This window comes from Callorhinchus milii, unplaced genomic scaffold (genome assembly GCF_018977255.1).
Source record: "Callorhinchus milii isolate IMCB2004 unplaced genomic scaffold, IMCB_Cmil_1.0 Scaffold8, whole genome shotgun sequence".
Taxonomy (NCBI): Eukaryota; Metazoa; Chordata; class Chondrichthyes; order Chimaeriformes; family Callorhinchidae; genus Callorhinchus; species Callorhinchus milii.
The window spans coordinates 24,436,075-24,451,540 of record NW_024704749.1 but is presented as its reverse complement, the minus strand read 5'-3'; the positions used below and the strand labels follow the sequence as shown (position 1 = coordinate 24,451,540).

The window sequence follows — 15,466 nt, the reverse complement described above, 5'->3', positions numbered from 1 at the left end:
AGGTAAGAGGAGACTTAATAGAAGTTTTCAAAATTATGAGGGGATTCCTTAAGGTGAACAAGGAGAAACTATTTCCACTGGCGGGTGGGTCAGTAACCCAAGGACATCAATTTAAAATAGTTGTTTAAAGAAACAAAGGGGACATGAGGAGAAATGTTTTCACACAGTCAGTGGTTTGCGTCTGAAAGGGTGGTGGAAGCCAATTCGATAACGACTTTTAAGAGAAGTAGATAATTATTTTGGGAGGACAAATTTGCAGGCCTATGGGGAGAGTGCAGGGGTATGGGATTGAATTGGATAGCTCTTTGAAAAGAGCTATTCGGCCCACACGATGGGCCGAATGGCCTCATTCTGTGCTGTATAATTCTATGATTCTAAGAAGTTAAAAACTGATGCATATTGAAATAAACATTAAAAACAGTTGCAGAACTGCAACTCCCATTTTCTGTATCAAATCAGCTCTTTGATATAATGATGACTAAATGCTGAGCAAAAATGTTCAGGATGGGTGGAGGTTGATTTTTCATGCTTGCATTGACCTGTTTCACATACAGCTACAAAGCTGAGCTTCCCGAGCACCACAGAAATAAGCCTGTGTGACATTGAAAAAAATGTTGAGAAAATTATTAATGCTTAAGAGAACATAAGAGAAGTGAATGAAGCTCAGTCCTAGAGGCAGACCTATTCCTTCCATTTAGAGCAAATCAGTTTCTTGTTTTGTTACCCTTCCTCAGACATTGATTTAAGATTAGCGATGTTCAACGGATCCAAAATCTTTTCAAAATATGGACCCAAGACATCCTAAAGGTAATGTTATAACCTTGAATATTTTTGTAGCTGGGCATATAAAATTCACATACAACAAATGACAAATTATTCTGACTATCATTGATTTTTAATAGCAACTAGAATATGTGTTTGATCCAACAGTTTAGAAACAGTTGCATCAGCTCTAAAAGACAACTGTTCTTTGCATAAGAAAGCTGCCATGGATTACAACACCTTCATTTGTGTTCGAGTTTGCTACTTGTCCCCAGATGCCTGAGGTCATAGCTTAATTAAGAGGAAACTGCACATGTGGAATTCTTTGGTTTCGATACGCAAGGCGATAGGTTTCTGCATCTGTTCGACACCTATCTGACAATAAAAATAAAAGTGATGTAAAGTGTAGGCTTTCCTAATTTTCAATGATTCTTGAACTATGATGTTTTTTAGTATGCAAATGGGGATTCCATATTCTTGATATGCTACTATTGTGCATCTCTCTGTAGAGTCCTAGAAAAGTTCAGCTGCAAGTGATTCATGTGACCCAGAATACCCTAAGGAAAAAGTAGAAGTTGGCATCCTCATGCAGACATATAGTGTAACTTGTCCTGCAGTAAAATTGCAGTACTAGACTGACGTACAGATGTTTTACACTAATTACTGTAATGCTTTTTTTTAAAAAAAATGTAGATGTATGATTGCATCTTTAATAAATTGTAGGTGTAGCTTAACATTCTGTTAAAAAAAAGCATACGGGATACAAGGCTTTATAAATAGGGGCATAGAATACAAAAGTCAGGAAGTTATGACGAACCTTTATATAAAACACTGGTTAGGCCTCAGCTACAGACTGTGTTCATTTCTGGGCCCCACACTTCAGGAAGGATATCAAGGCATTGAAGAGAGTGCAAAGGAGATTGACCAGAATGGTACCAGGAATGAGGGACTTCAGTTATCGGGAGAGGTAGAGAAGCGAGGGGTATCCTCCTTGGAGCAGAGAAGGTTAAGAGGAGACTTAATAGAAGTTTTCAAAATGATGAGGGGATGCAATAGGGTGAACAGGAGAAACTATTCCCACTGGCGGGTGGGTCGGTAACCTGAGGACACCCATTTAAAATAGTTGTTAAAAGAAACAGAGGGGAGGTGAGGAGAAATGTTTTCACACAGCGAGTTGTTGGGATCTGGAATGCATTGCCTGAAAATCAATTGGATAACAACTTTTAAGAGAAGTAGTTAATTATTTGGGGAGGACAAGTTTGCAGGGATATGGGGAGAAAGCGGGGGAGTGGGATTGAATTGGATAGCTCTTTTCAAAGAGCTGGCACAGACATGATGGGTTGAATGGTCTTTTTGTTTGTTGTATAATTCTATGGCTCTATTTTGATGTGCATTTTGGAAAATAAAGTAAAATATATATCACTCCTTTTCTGCAAGGAATAATGAATATCAATTATTCATTCATTCAATCTACAAAATAGATTGTTAAATTTGTTTTACTTTAAACTTGGGGGTTTACACATTCTTGTAAGATAGAATATCTGTGTTAATTATCAGGTTGGGAATGGCACAATTGCTTTGATTTTATTTAATTGCTAATTTTAAAAATGAAAGAAATGTTTGAATGAGGTCATTCATCTAACAGCGAAAGATAGAAATGTTTGAGTACTCTATTATGTAATCTAACTATTGGTTTGGATTAGATTTATATGGAATGGTGAAACTTACTTTGATGTTTATAAAAGAATCAAGATAACTAATGAATTACTACATGCTACATTTAATTCATTTGCTGCACGGATCAGCCTGGCTCAGTTGTAAAAGATTCAAGCCATTCTGCCATTTTATTAGGTAATGGTAGCTCTTTATAATTTTAATCCCATTTTCCACTCTCTCTATATCCATTAATAGTTAGACTTAATTTCTCATTTCCTTTAATAGTTAATAGACTTACTTCTCTTGAAAAGTATTTCCACACGTCACATTCGCACAGCCTTTAATGTGAAAATTTTTTAATTGACTTGTATATTTTGTGAGCGAAACGCAGAAGCCAATTGCACACAGCAGCGTCCTACAAACAGTTGTGGATTGAGTGACCAATTTATTTATTTGCTTTTTTAAAAACGAATAATTATCCCCAGAAAGCGATCCGGCAATCAACTAACAACAGGTTCCTACTTACTGCTAGGTAAAGAAAATATAACTTTTTTAATGCCAAATAATAGCTTTTAAACTACAGGCTTAGTATTGTTTAAAATGTTTAAAACTAATTGACATATTTAAATGTGCACAAAAAATAAAAATGTCTAAAACAATTCCTCATTCATATTTAGAAGTTAGCAACTGTGGATTGTAAATGTTAACAATAATAGGAGTAATTAAGGTACACTCAATGGAACACAAGAGATGAGCTAGGAATACATGGGGCAGGTTGGAGTTTTGCACAGCTTTAGCACTTTTGTTGCTTTCATTTACAGGAAGCTTTCAATCCAGTGGTACACAGATCTGTACCACAATGGAAGAACTGAAACTCATCGGATTTCATGATCAATTCCTGGATTTTGTCTTGGACGTGTACTCCTGTTCCGAGATCCAGTAAGTCAAATTGGGGGAGGGATAAGAAAAAAGTCACCAATTCTCTCTTTTTTCTTGAAAGCTAGTTCATTTGGTTTGTTCTTTTGGTGGTGGTTTGGGAATTGGAAGTAAATTCCCGCTGCTTATAACTCTGTGACAGAAATAGGTAGACACAAAGCATGGATGAGAGCTATCTATCTGGCTGTCGAGTAAAAAACTCAATAAAACCGCGCAATGTATAAGAGAAATAGATACAGTTGGGACTATGTGGCACAGCACACCTGACTTTTTGCCTCTATAATCCAGCTGGGCTATATCTTAAGTAAGAGTGATTAAAATCCTATACTGAGTCTCAAAAATATCAAATTTCCAAAATACTTTACTGAAATTTACTCCAGTATGAAAATTCAACCAAACTATTTTGAGGATGAAATAAAAAACAACCAGAGGGAAATGAAGATTGTTATGGAAGATGGGTATCAGTAGTTTCATAACCACAGGGACGAAATGGACACATCTGCAAAAAAGGTAAGTGTCACTGTATCAAAAATGTGAATGAAACACTCTAAACCACATCCATCTGAACAAAGATATTAGTAAAATATTTTTAAAAGGTGCCAAACTAGATGCCGCGCATATTACTTGTGAGACATACTACTGAAAAGTTGCTTGGTCATTCAGTTATTGAAAACAGTATTATGCTTCCTAGCCTCCTACATTTCCATATTTTCTAATCTCATAACTTTGTAAGGTTACTTCAGCTATCAGAGTAATTATTAATTTACGATAAGACTACAGCCACTACAGATTTCACATTTTCCCTCACAAAAAAAGTATAAATTGTCATTATTTACCTTGCATTTGTAGTCACTTTTATTCACCAACATAACAGATTTACGATACCATCTCAGAATAGAATCATATTAGCTATGAAGAGTGCTCTAAACCAGAATCTTTGTGAAACAGTTTTTGTTTATGAGGAAGAAGATCCATTGCATTGTTTGTCATAATGCAAGGAGATGCTGTGACCCAATTTACATCACTCTTATGGATTTTGATACATAACGATTTTTTTTTCAAGATAACCCCTTTAAAGTATATATTCTCACTAATACAGTATGACTAACTTTAAGATGATGATTATCAATATATGCAATGATGCAATGTACACCATTTCCACTTTCCTACTTTCTTGCATATACTACCCACTCTGATCAAATACGAAGTGTTTACAGAGATGGCAATGAATCAGATTGTGCCAATTTTCCACTCCCACAAACCCATAACAACTGAATATTGAACTGCTTAAACAACAAAGAAGGAACATAAAATATTAGCAGGCAGATGCTGTATTGTAAATGGCAGCAAATAAAGCTACTCTGACCCAACTTCATCACTTTTATATGAATATATTTCAGTACAATCCCTCTATTAATATTTCTATAAAATGAGTGTTATAGGAAGGAGGTAAAAACTTTTGCAGGTTGGGAAAAAGCGACAAAATCATATGAACAATAACTTTTTCAAATAATCGAGAGAGACAGGAAAGTCTGTGGTGGAGAGCCAGAGAAAGAATGGAGGCCAGAGGGGAAAGAAGATGATTACTACAGTATACGTGTGCAATTCCAGCATTGGCACTTTTCAAAAATTGGCAAGTCACATTTTGTAAGATAGATGAAATGACTTTGTTCTGACATGCTCTTCAAAATAAAAAATTACTTAATCCTGAAATATCCTCAATAATTTTTTGTTTACCCGAAACAGCTAAAATATTTACTGCAAGAAGGAATATTGTGCCAAGTCATTTGGCTGAGCACAGTAGATCTCAACTTTATTCAGTGTTGGCCATCTGAAGATCTCTGCTACTGTTTGGAATAGGACCATTACTGTTGAAAGATTATTGCCAAATCATAGTCCCTTTAGTCAAGGTTATAAATTTCAGTCACTGCCAAAACATTTCTTTGTGGCCCTTCTGACAGCCTGACAACTGAGAGTTTGTGGTTCTCGAACAAAACCAGATTTGCACAAAAAAGCAAGCAATAAAAATGTGAAGTGTACAAGATTCACAGTATACAAAGTAGTGAATATCTGCCAGGAAAATAGGCACAGGAGCTGGCTATTCAGCCAATCAGGCCTGTTTCACTAGCCTATCAGATCTTTTCATCCATAAATACAACATAGAAAGAGATAAGTAATCCAAATAGTTTGAATTTTGTTTCACAGCAGATTAGAATCCACCATAAATTAAGCAAGTGCACATCACTGGTCATGGCATAGTTTCATTCTCCTCTCTCACATCCACCTGCAATGAACAGGTAAGCACCAGTCACCAACTGTACTACCTCACAATTTAAAATGGAAAATAGCCTGTTTTTTTGATCTACATTCAATACCATATTTATCATTATCCTAAAAAATTCACAGCTGAGAAAATACTTCAGAGTCTGATCTTATCTTTTGCATGGCTACAATACTAATAGTTCACTTACACGTGTAGACATGTTTTGAAATTATAAAAGTTAAAAATAAAAGCATAATTTGTCATGGATTAATAAAAACAATGCGTTACTATATCAATAAGTGGCTTCAATTCTCAGTTTATGGGACTAGGAAAGAGTCTGTAATTTACATTTCAGCAATTTCTTGTAAAATTATATTGTGAACATGCCCTCCCCCAACCAACACTGTCAAACTCTTTGTGCTCCCAACGTGAAAGGTGCTATATAAATGTAAATTGTATGTGCATTACCAAACTATACTTATTCATTTACATGTTTTAGCTAGAGTCAGAAAAAGAAAAGCAAATTACTGCCAGACTCGGGCTCCAAGTTTGTAATGTCTCTGCATATTGTGTGCGTATTGGCTGATGCTCTGGACCAGAGTTCCTTACTTATTGGGCTTCTCTTTTTTGTTTTTTTTGTAACTGACAAATCTCTTGCGGTAGTAGTCAAGATTCCTATGAAATTTCAGTGCATCTTCTTGATCGTGATGCAATTTCCCTCTGCAGATCCATGTCTGAACAAACAGTAGGTACACACACAATTGCGCTAAACCTTCTTTTAAAATGGAGTTTGAAAGACAGCTGCTATACAACTATAAATACCTAGCTCACTCTTTCAGCAGGATCTAATAAAAACACACATCTGTCTCTGTTGTTACAATCAAGAGGAAAGCATGTTTGCATCTCAGTAACAGCATTCTGTGTATTCTGTATACTATATTTCTACTCTCCTTTGTAGATTCTAGTTCTCCAGTTGCCCAACTACTCAGTGGTAAATAATGTACACAAAATTACCTCTACTTCAGGTTAGGCATCAGAGTGCATTGATCAATAGACAGGTATCACTTAATCTGTTGTTTTCTGTAAATCTAAATTACCAAACACCCCAAACAGTGTTTTCCATTAAACTATATAACACATTTGCACACCCATCCCATAGCAGGAACAAAAATAACTATCACTTTAATAGAACAAAAAAAAGCCAATAAAACACTTTAAAGCAAGAATAAATATTCTGCAGATGTTTATTAGAGAGGGTCAAAACAATGTGTAAGCAATCATAGCAATTCAGTTATATTGGCACTACAAAAAGGCTTATTTACAAACTAATACCAAATAACACAACTGAATCTACCCATCCAATTCATTTCCAACTTAATCACCTAATATTCCAATTTAATTTATTGTAATTTATTACCTTATTCTAATGCATGCCTTTCCTCTCCTATTCATATCTCCTTATATATACAGTACACTCCTGTATATATGTTGACACCCCTCACTGCCATTCTGGTCGCCATGATCAATTCTTTTATTTCATTCTTAATTGTTCCATTTCTTTTCTATGCATCTTGATGACTGCATAAACCAATCGTTGATAAAAATTTAGCTAATGAAATGGTGGGGACACAGTTAGCAAAGGTTTCACGAATAGTGGAGGAGGAAACTAACTGCTCTGATAGCCCAGTGAGTGAACACAATGCCTAGCATACCATTAAGGTTCAATTCTTCCTTTGGCTAAGTTAAATGAGCTCAAATGGTCACTACAATTAGCACTCCCGGGTTAGGGGGAGGAAATATATATCAGACAAGGTTCCTACCTCTTGGTCACTACTGATGGATCCCTTCTGAATGCACATGTGAATGTTGAGTGAAAATACAATCAGCTTTACAGCGATATGCTACACAGTTGAATACAAACAGCCATGAAGTGAATGGCCAATTTTTATCTGGGCGATTGATGGCCAGGGCATCGGGAGAGGGAAACTCTCTTTGTTTTTGAACAGTGCCGTGGAATCTGAACATAGCAGGATCTCAGTTTAAATTCTGCACCTGCACCAAAATGCAGATGGTGCAATTCAAATTCAGCCTTAATTTGTAAACTAGCCTATAAGCATTCTTAAAAACTGAAGCTCATTTGCAACTTTGTTTTATGGTTATTGGATTATTACATGTTGTTAGCCAGTCTTTGTTTCTCCATTTTGATGTAGCAAGCATTTTTCCTTTTCGAATACAAACTCTTGGCATTGCCAGTTGCAAGCACACCACTGATGTGTTCAAATACTTGGTAAATTGACTGGAGTTATTCCACGGCTGAAGGCTGTTCTGCAGCTGGACACCATTTAAGTAGATCCGCTTATGGACTAGTTGTTGTTCAACTGATAATATTTGAGTTTTCCTCCCCATTTCATAAGCCTGAATTGAAGTAGTTCACTTGGAAGGTTAAGTTCTGGTTAAAAGCTATAGATTTATTTAAAAGTAGAATTATGTTTGATGAAAGACACTGGTGTTATAACAAGGTTTAAATTAGGCAAGAATGACTGCACAACAAACAAGCTGTGGCTTGTAATAATTTGCTTATTTCCAGATTTGCTTTTGTAGAGTATTAAACATGATATAACGGAAATATCTGGTTTCTTCATAAAACTAAGGCTGTTTTAGACCACTTGAAAGTTTATATATATATATATAAGCCAGAGTCCTACACTCTGCAGCAGATCAGCATCTTTTTTGGGAGGGGATGATCTTATTCATTATTAAATGAGCACAACATTGAGCAGTTATCTGCCTTATTCCAGTAGGTCAAAGCTTCTTTATGAAGACTTCTTTACTTTGATTTTCTATGCTGTGTTTCCTATAATGCAACTCTCATTCACTTGTTGGACAATTTCTTAACATACTGATTTGGCTTGTAAGGCACCATCACATAAATTAGACCCCCAGGTATTCACTGCTAATTCACTCTTCAGTTTGACTCAGAATACTCTGAACTCTCTTTGATCCTAAATAAAGTCCAATTAATGGATCACAATAATCCTGACTCGTCAGAATATCACACAAAATTACTGCCTATGAAGGTAGACTTTCACACTTATTTCAGCTGTGAAGACTTGCCTCCATCTACAGAGAGAAAAGCAAACATTACTTGATATTACACATTTACACTCATTTTTGTAAGTGTAAAAATAAAATTGCGAATGAATCATGATATTTTGTAGTATCCTCCCTACTACATCGTAACAAGCAGGAATATTCTAATTAAAGCCAACATTATCTGGATCCAATAAAAAACAATAATATGAACAATTATGGACATGAGCTCATGACGTAGCAGTTACATTCTCATACGAAATGGCCAACAGCATGTGTTGCATGATTAGAGTACTATTTTCTTTATTTGTAATGCTTACACTATGATAATGGACCATATTTGGTTTTCAGCTATGATTTCTAAACAATAGTTACCAACTGGAGAAGATGCTAGATTATTCAACCTACCTCATCATTTGATACACAAGGACTGTGATTCTATAGCACATAATACGCATACACTGAACAGCCTTTTACAGCATGCTCCAACGAGTTTTCCCAGTTAAATGTCCACATTTGTTTATGTTTATAATAATAATCCTTGCATTTGATATAGCGCTTTTCACGACTTCAAGACGTCCCAAAGCGCTTCACAGAATATATCATAAAGTGAATTGACTGTATATTTGTGGGCGAACGCGGCAGCCAATTGCGCACAGCAATGTCCCACAAACAGTCGTAGATTGAATATGACCAATTTATTATTGTTTTTGGTTTTGGAGGGATTATTATTAGGCTCTGTGTGGAGTAAGGAAACTTGCCCAAGGTTTCGCCCTCTGCCTGGAATTGAACTCAGGTCTCTCACTTGCAAAGCGAGTGCTCTAACCATTGAGCTACAGGACTCCAGTGTACTGGACAAAATAATTATGTTTAACAACTTAAATGTCAAATATAGCAAGCGCATACCTAGCCTCGCCTAATCACTAATTCAATTAAAATTTACGCATGATGCAGCATTGTAAAAGGCTCATTAACAAAATCTTAACTCCATTTAAATTGAAATACGTTTGATTTCTATTAATTTTTCTCTAGGTTAATAAATACAACATGCATACTCCATAAACATTAGAGAAATCTAATTCAGACTGATGTGCTGCAACACTATAACAAACACTTGCAATATACTGGTGACCACAGAGCCAAGAAAATATAGAATAATTTTGTATTCTATCCTGAAGAACAAAAATGTTCAAAGTAAATTAGAAAGTCAATGGTGCTGCAACACACTATGGACCAGCAGGAGACCGGTTCACGGCTCCTGTTCCTCAGGTTGTACCATTAATAGGATAAATACTTTAATTGGACTGGTTTCAAAATCAATAGGGAGCAAATCATTAAATCAGTTCTTTAAGGGCAAATATGGTTGATCAATGGAATAATTCTGAAGTTCATTTATTCTGAAGGTTCATTACTCCTCCTTCAGAGGATTAGATTTGCACTTGTTTCACTCATAACATTGGTTTTCAAAATTGCACAACTCACTAGTTTCTGAAAATCATAGTTACTCAACAAAATAGTGGTTACAGTTTATTTTATTAGGGAGTTTCTCTAGCCAACAACCCCCATTCACTTTATAACTGTTTGTGGAACATTGCTGTACACAAATTGGTTGCTAAATTCACCAGAAAAACAGTCACTTCACTTTACAGTATAGCACTGTGAAGTGCTTTGAGAAGTCTTATCATGAAAGGCGATATACCAAATGAAAATTAATTTAATTACGTGTGAATCAAAAAAGAAAATCTTACTAAATTCAATTTGAAGCAATTAGCATTTTTAATTCTGTCTTTTGATTTCATCAGTTATGTTTCCACTGTGCACCAGGAATGAGGAGATGTGATCTACTGACTAGACTACTACACTAGCCTCTGAACATTTCTACACATACCTCAACAAAGGTGACATGAGAGCACAAAGCTTCAAAGTCAAAGCATGTGCCTAAAAAGAGCTAACTGTAACAAAAGTTGAAGAAAAAGGCTGTCCTTATTAAGGGAGGAGCAACAAGCTGTATTTCTATGTGTAATTAGTATGGGTGAAGGAGGGAATCTACTCAATTCTTAGCTACCATCAAATGCCAATGATACTGCTTTTGAACTAGTTTATACAGAGGGCAGTGACATTGTGGAACTTGCTATCTGATCGTATAAGATCAATGGTAAATAATCATAAACATTTGAAATAGTGGTAAACTAACAAAATAATCATAGAAATAAAACAGTATAGATTTATGCCATAAATCAAGAAACATTTATTTTGTTGGACAGCCACCACCGATACAGATGGATTCAAGTGGAATACTAGACCTTCACATGAGGGAGAAGGGAATAGAAGGGTATGAAAGGGAATAAGGAGTGGGGGGAGACTCATGTTGAGGATAAACGCTGACAAGAAATGGTTGAGTCAAGTGACCTGTTTTCAGACTGTACATTCTTTGTAAATCATTACTACAATGAATTTTAAGAAATAAAATGTACGGGCATTTTCTATCGAGAGAAAAAAAATTACAAACTGTGTTCCTTCCGCAGTCCAAGGTAATTTTTAACAATTATGGACTAATATTAATCTTCTGGAATATTATACAACAATAATAATCCTTGCATTTAGGATTATTATTACTGAGACGTTCTCCCGATGTGAAAGGCTCTCTATAAATGTAATTTTGTTGTTGTTGACTACTAGACGTCTCAAAGTGCTTCACAAGATAGAGTGCAAAGTGAATTGACTGTATGGTTGTGGGCAAAACGAGGCAGCCAATTGCGCACAGCAGCGTCCCACAAACAGTCATGGATTGAAATGACCAATTTATTATTATTACTGTGCGTAATTGGCTGCCGTGTTTTGCGCACAAATATACAGTCAATTCACTTTACATCATATTCTGTGAAGCGCGTTGAGACATCTAGAAGACATGAAAAGTGCTATATCAAATGCAAGAATTATTATTATTGATTTTTTTTGAGGGATTATTATCAGGCGTGTGGAGTAAGGAAACTTATCCAAGGTTTCACCCTGCCAGGAATCAAACCCAGGTCTCTCGCTTGCAAAGCGAGTGCTCTAGCCACTGAGCTACAGAACTCCACAAACTGAGCTACAGGACTTTTACAGGACTCCATTTGGGCAAATGCAAATTGATTGATGGAGATCACAGAGGAAAAGGTGCAATAAACACCGAGCAGGCTAAAAATAATACCAGAAATATCAGATGCAGGCAAAGAATACAATACATTGAACTAACATCTGAATCAGGGCAGGAATATTATGCTTTGTGCTCCCCTATTTGCACAGCCTGACAGCAACTCCCAGCAGTGCAGAAAATTGGTTTCCCACCTGGTCAGAGTGTGGAAACGTTGTGCAAATTTACAAAAACAATTATGCTGTGACTGGGTCTGCATCAAGAAGAAAAGCTGCTTCTACCTCCAAACAACTGTGGGCAATACATTAACAGGCCCTACATAGCCTAAGGATCTTGCAAAAGGTGTCAATCATCCCTGAAACTCTCCAGACAAATGGCAAAAGCATTTAAGACTTCTAGCTGGCTCACTTGTTAATATTCCCACCTCTATCAGAAGGTTGTGGACTCAGGCCCTATGTCAGAGCTTTATACTTTCTTTATCTTCTCTACAAGGGTTTTTAGGTGATAGTCCAAGTTACAATCCGAGGCTGAAAATGGGCCAATAAGAGGCAGAGATGTAAACCACAACTCTGTTTGACTCAGTTCTATTATCCCAGATAATCAGTCCAGTAAAACAACAACAAAATTAAATTTGTATAGCGCCTTTCACATCGGGAGGACGTCCCAAGGCGCTGGACAGACAGAGTTACTGACCCGAGCTGAGAGTCGGGGATTGTAGATTGTAGTGAATAAAAACAGGCAAAACTGTCTTCCTTTGCCAAATAAGTTGAACTGTATGAACATTGCTTAAAATTTGCTTCTACACAGGTTTGGGCTACTCTCTAATGTAGTAACTGTAATTCACTTTTTTAAAAACCATGCCCTCTCTTTCACAATCTGTGAAAAAAAATCAGTTAATTGAATTTTAAAATATAAAACTATCTACTGAGGAGCCAGTGTTAAATGGCTAGCTCCCAGTTAGATCCAGAACATGTAGTGTCGTTTCCATCCATTGGCTTCAAACATTTGAAATAGATTGCTGCATTATTTTTTCCAATACAGTATTTATGCAATTCAGAAGAAATTGGTGTCTATAGAAAAACTGAACAATGTTTAAGTATTAGGGAGTAATGCATATACAGGGCCTGATTTGTTGGTATTAACACCCAGAGGCTAAATGAGAACAGAAACTGATTTCCACCTGCAATACATGCATTACGTGGGGACTTACTTGACACTTGAATGCTACCAAGCTGAACCGTCACCTGTAATCCCAAAGGGAACATTCAGGGTTCAGGTTTGCGCAACTATGGTTTACAGATCATGTAAACTCAGTGAGCGCTGTACGCCATGCACCTGACACAGAAATCCTATGGTTACAATTCACACTGTATACTGTGTACACACACATACATATTTCGGCATATTTTGTAATATGTTCTAAATCTAATTTAGTTTTACATAGAATGACAAAAACATCCTGTGCAATGGTTGATATTACACACATAGAAATAATGCATGGGTTAAAAGGACAGCTCCAGCAGAACAAGCAAAACCGGTTTTGCAAGGGCATATTATCAAGATTCAACACAGCAACAGAAGTGGAATTATCAGAATACACCTGCCACACTGATTACCCGAATCGTGGATGAGCACAAAATTAATTGATGCACATTTCCTGTCATACACTTACCATGATTACTCTCATCAGATAAACCAGAAGGTAAACGTGGGTCAAAGGCAATGCGACAAACTGGGATTTGTAAATAAGAAGTGAATGCAATCAATTCCACCATCAGAAGCTTCCGTATGAATCTTTATGGTTTGTAAAACGAAGGGGAGGGAGGAACAACTCACAATTGCAAGACAGACAGACTCGTTGTCATTGGCAAGTGCTCGAGTGGAACAATGCCTCCCTGGTGGCGGGTTTGCCAAATAGTGCCCCCTCACCCCAGCCCACAAAACCCGGGGGCACCGCACCGCACCGCACCAGCCGTTAGCATGTCCTCCTCTGGGATAATAGGAGAGAAAAACAATGCAGAAATCTTTTTTTTTGCAGGACAATCCTCTCTGCACTGGTGACAGGGATTTGAAAGGCAGAAGATGAAGTCCTCCTCACTGGGGCTCCTTGAAATGCGGTACACAGATCAGCTCACACAAGAGCCAGACATCCGCACTACTATCGGTTAACAATCTCCGGTTGGTTTCCCTCTAATTAATTAATACACTGCACATCACATTTCGACTAAATAGAAGAAAAAGGGGTCCGGAAGCAGTTTGAATTTTTTTAAAAAAATTATGCATAATTTTTTTAATATTTTAAAACCCAGCGTTTAAACAAAAAGGCTCGATTCAGTGAAGGATTCAGTCGCGCGCGGTTTACACGGCTTTCAATACATATTCACTCAGAAATTTCAATGCGAAATAAAACGCGATTATAATTACTCAAAGCAACAGAATCTCGTGCGTTTTTGTTAGTCTGTTTGTTTTGAAGCTCGGATTGTGAATAATAATAATAATGATGATGATGATCCTGGCTCGGGCAGCCTGCACAAAACATAACCTTGAGAATGCAATAACAAAGCGCCGCCGCGGCTACAGCAGGAAACCAGACGCCGACACAGAGGGAGAGAGCAAAACAAAGCAGCAAATCCCCGACACTCAGCCCCGCGCTCACAGCAGCGCCGCGCACAGAACACGGCTCAATGTGCTGACAAACAGTCACCTTCTTCACCACACAACTCCCACTCACCCCCACCCACCGTGTGCCCAGTCACCTCTTTTGATTGATGGTATTTAAAAAAAAACGTTGCATTAAAAGAGTAAAGTATGTGCGTGTGTATTATATATATATATATATATGTATTTATTGGTGGCTTCATACACAGGAGCCAGTGGCCACTATTTGGCAGGAAGCACGGCCGGGCACTACCGCGCATGCCCCGGCGCCGCTTGAGTGGTGCCCGCTCACTATTTGGCAAAACACCGGATAAGACCTGAATCCGACAGCCGCCGCGGAGAGATCACCAGTAATCAATACACATCTATATGATATCTACATCCACTCACGTGAGCTGACGGGCGGCGGACAGGGCTCGGGGGGCAGCTCATTCCGGCGCTCATTCCGGCGAGGGCGCGAGCAGCACAGGCCGATCAGCGAGTCCGCCGGCAGCGAGGCGGCGCGAGACTGACTGACTGACTGACTGACTGACGGGCAGCGCGAGCCCCGGCGCCAACCGCCAACCCAACCGCGCGCCACCCGACAACTCTCATTGGTCACCTCAGCGCCCGCCTCCCGCACCTGACACCCTGACCGCGCGCCACAGCCCGGCACCGGGCAGGCGGGAGGGAGGGAGGCAGCACCAGGCAAGGCCGGTACCGGGCAGTCAGGGCTGGCAATAAGGAGCCACGACCGGACCGGCACCAGAGAGGCAACAACAACAACTTGCATTTATCTCGTGCCGGTCACTGGCGGTGAGCGTCCGCCGGCGCTTAAAGGGGATGGAGATTTGTTTCCGGTTTCCCAAGCGGTGAGGAGAAACCCCGGTGTGAGGGGTTGGGGAGCGCTTTCCTGGGGGTAATAATCCATTAACAAAATAACTTGGTCACTCACTCCGCCACTGTGTGGGACATTGCTGTGCGCAACT

The 15,466-nt window shown here is 38.2% G+C and overlaps 1 protein-coding gene across 2 annotated transcripts in view; it reads right to left on the bottom strand.

Moving 5' to 3' along the window:
* LOC103188884 (spermatid perinuclear RNA binding protein) overlaps positions 1 to 15,026 on the bottom strand; it is a 73,069-nt gene extending 58,043 nt beyond the window's left edge. For both annotated transcript variants that reach the window (XM_007909046.2, XM_007909048.2), the window contains exon 1: positions 14,889 to 15,026. The gene's annotated coding sequence lies outside the window, so the exon portion shown is untranslated. The remainder of the gene's footprint in view (positions 1 to 14,888) is intronic.
* Positions 15,027 to 15,466: the final 440 nt, after the last annotated feature.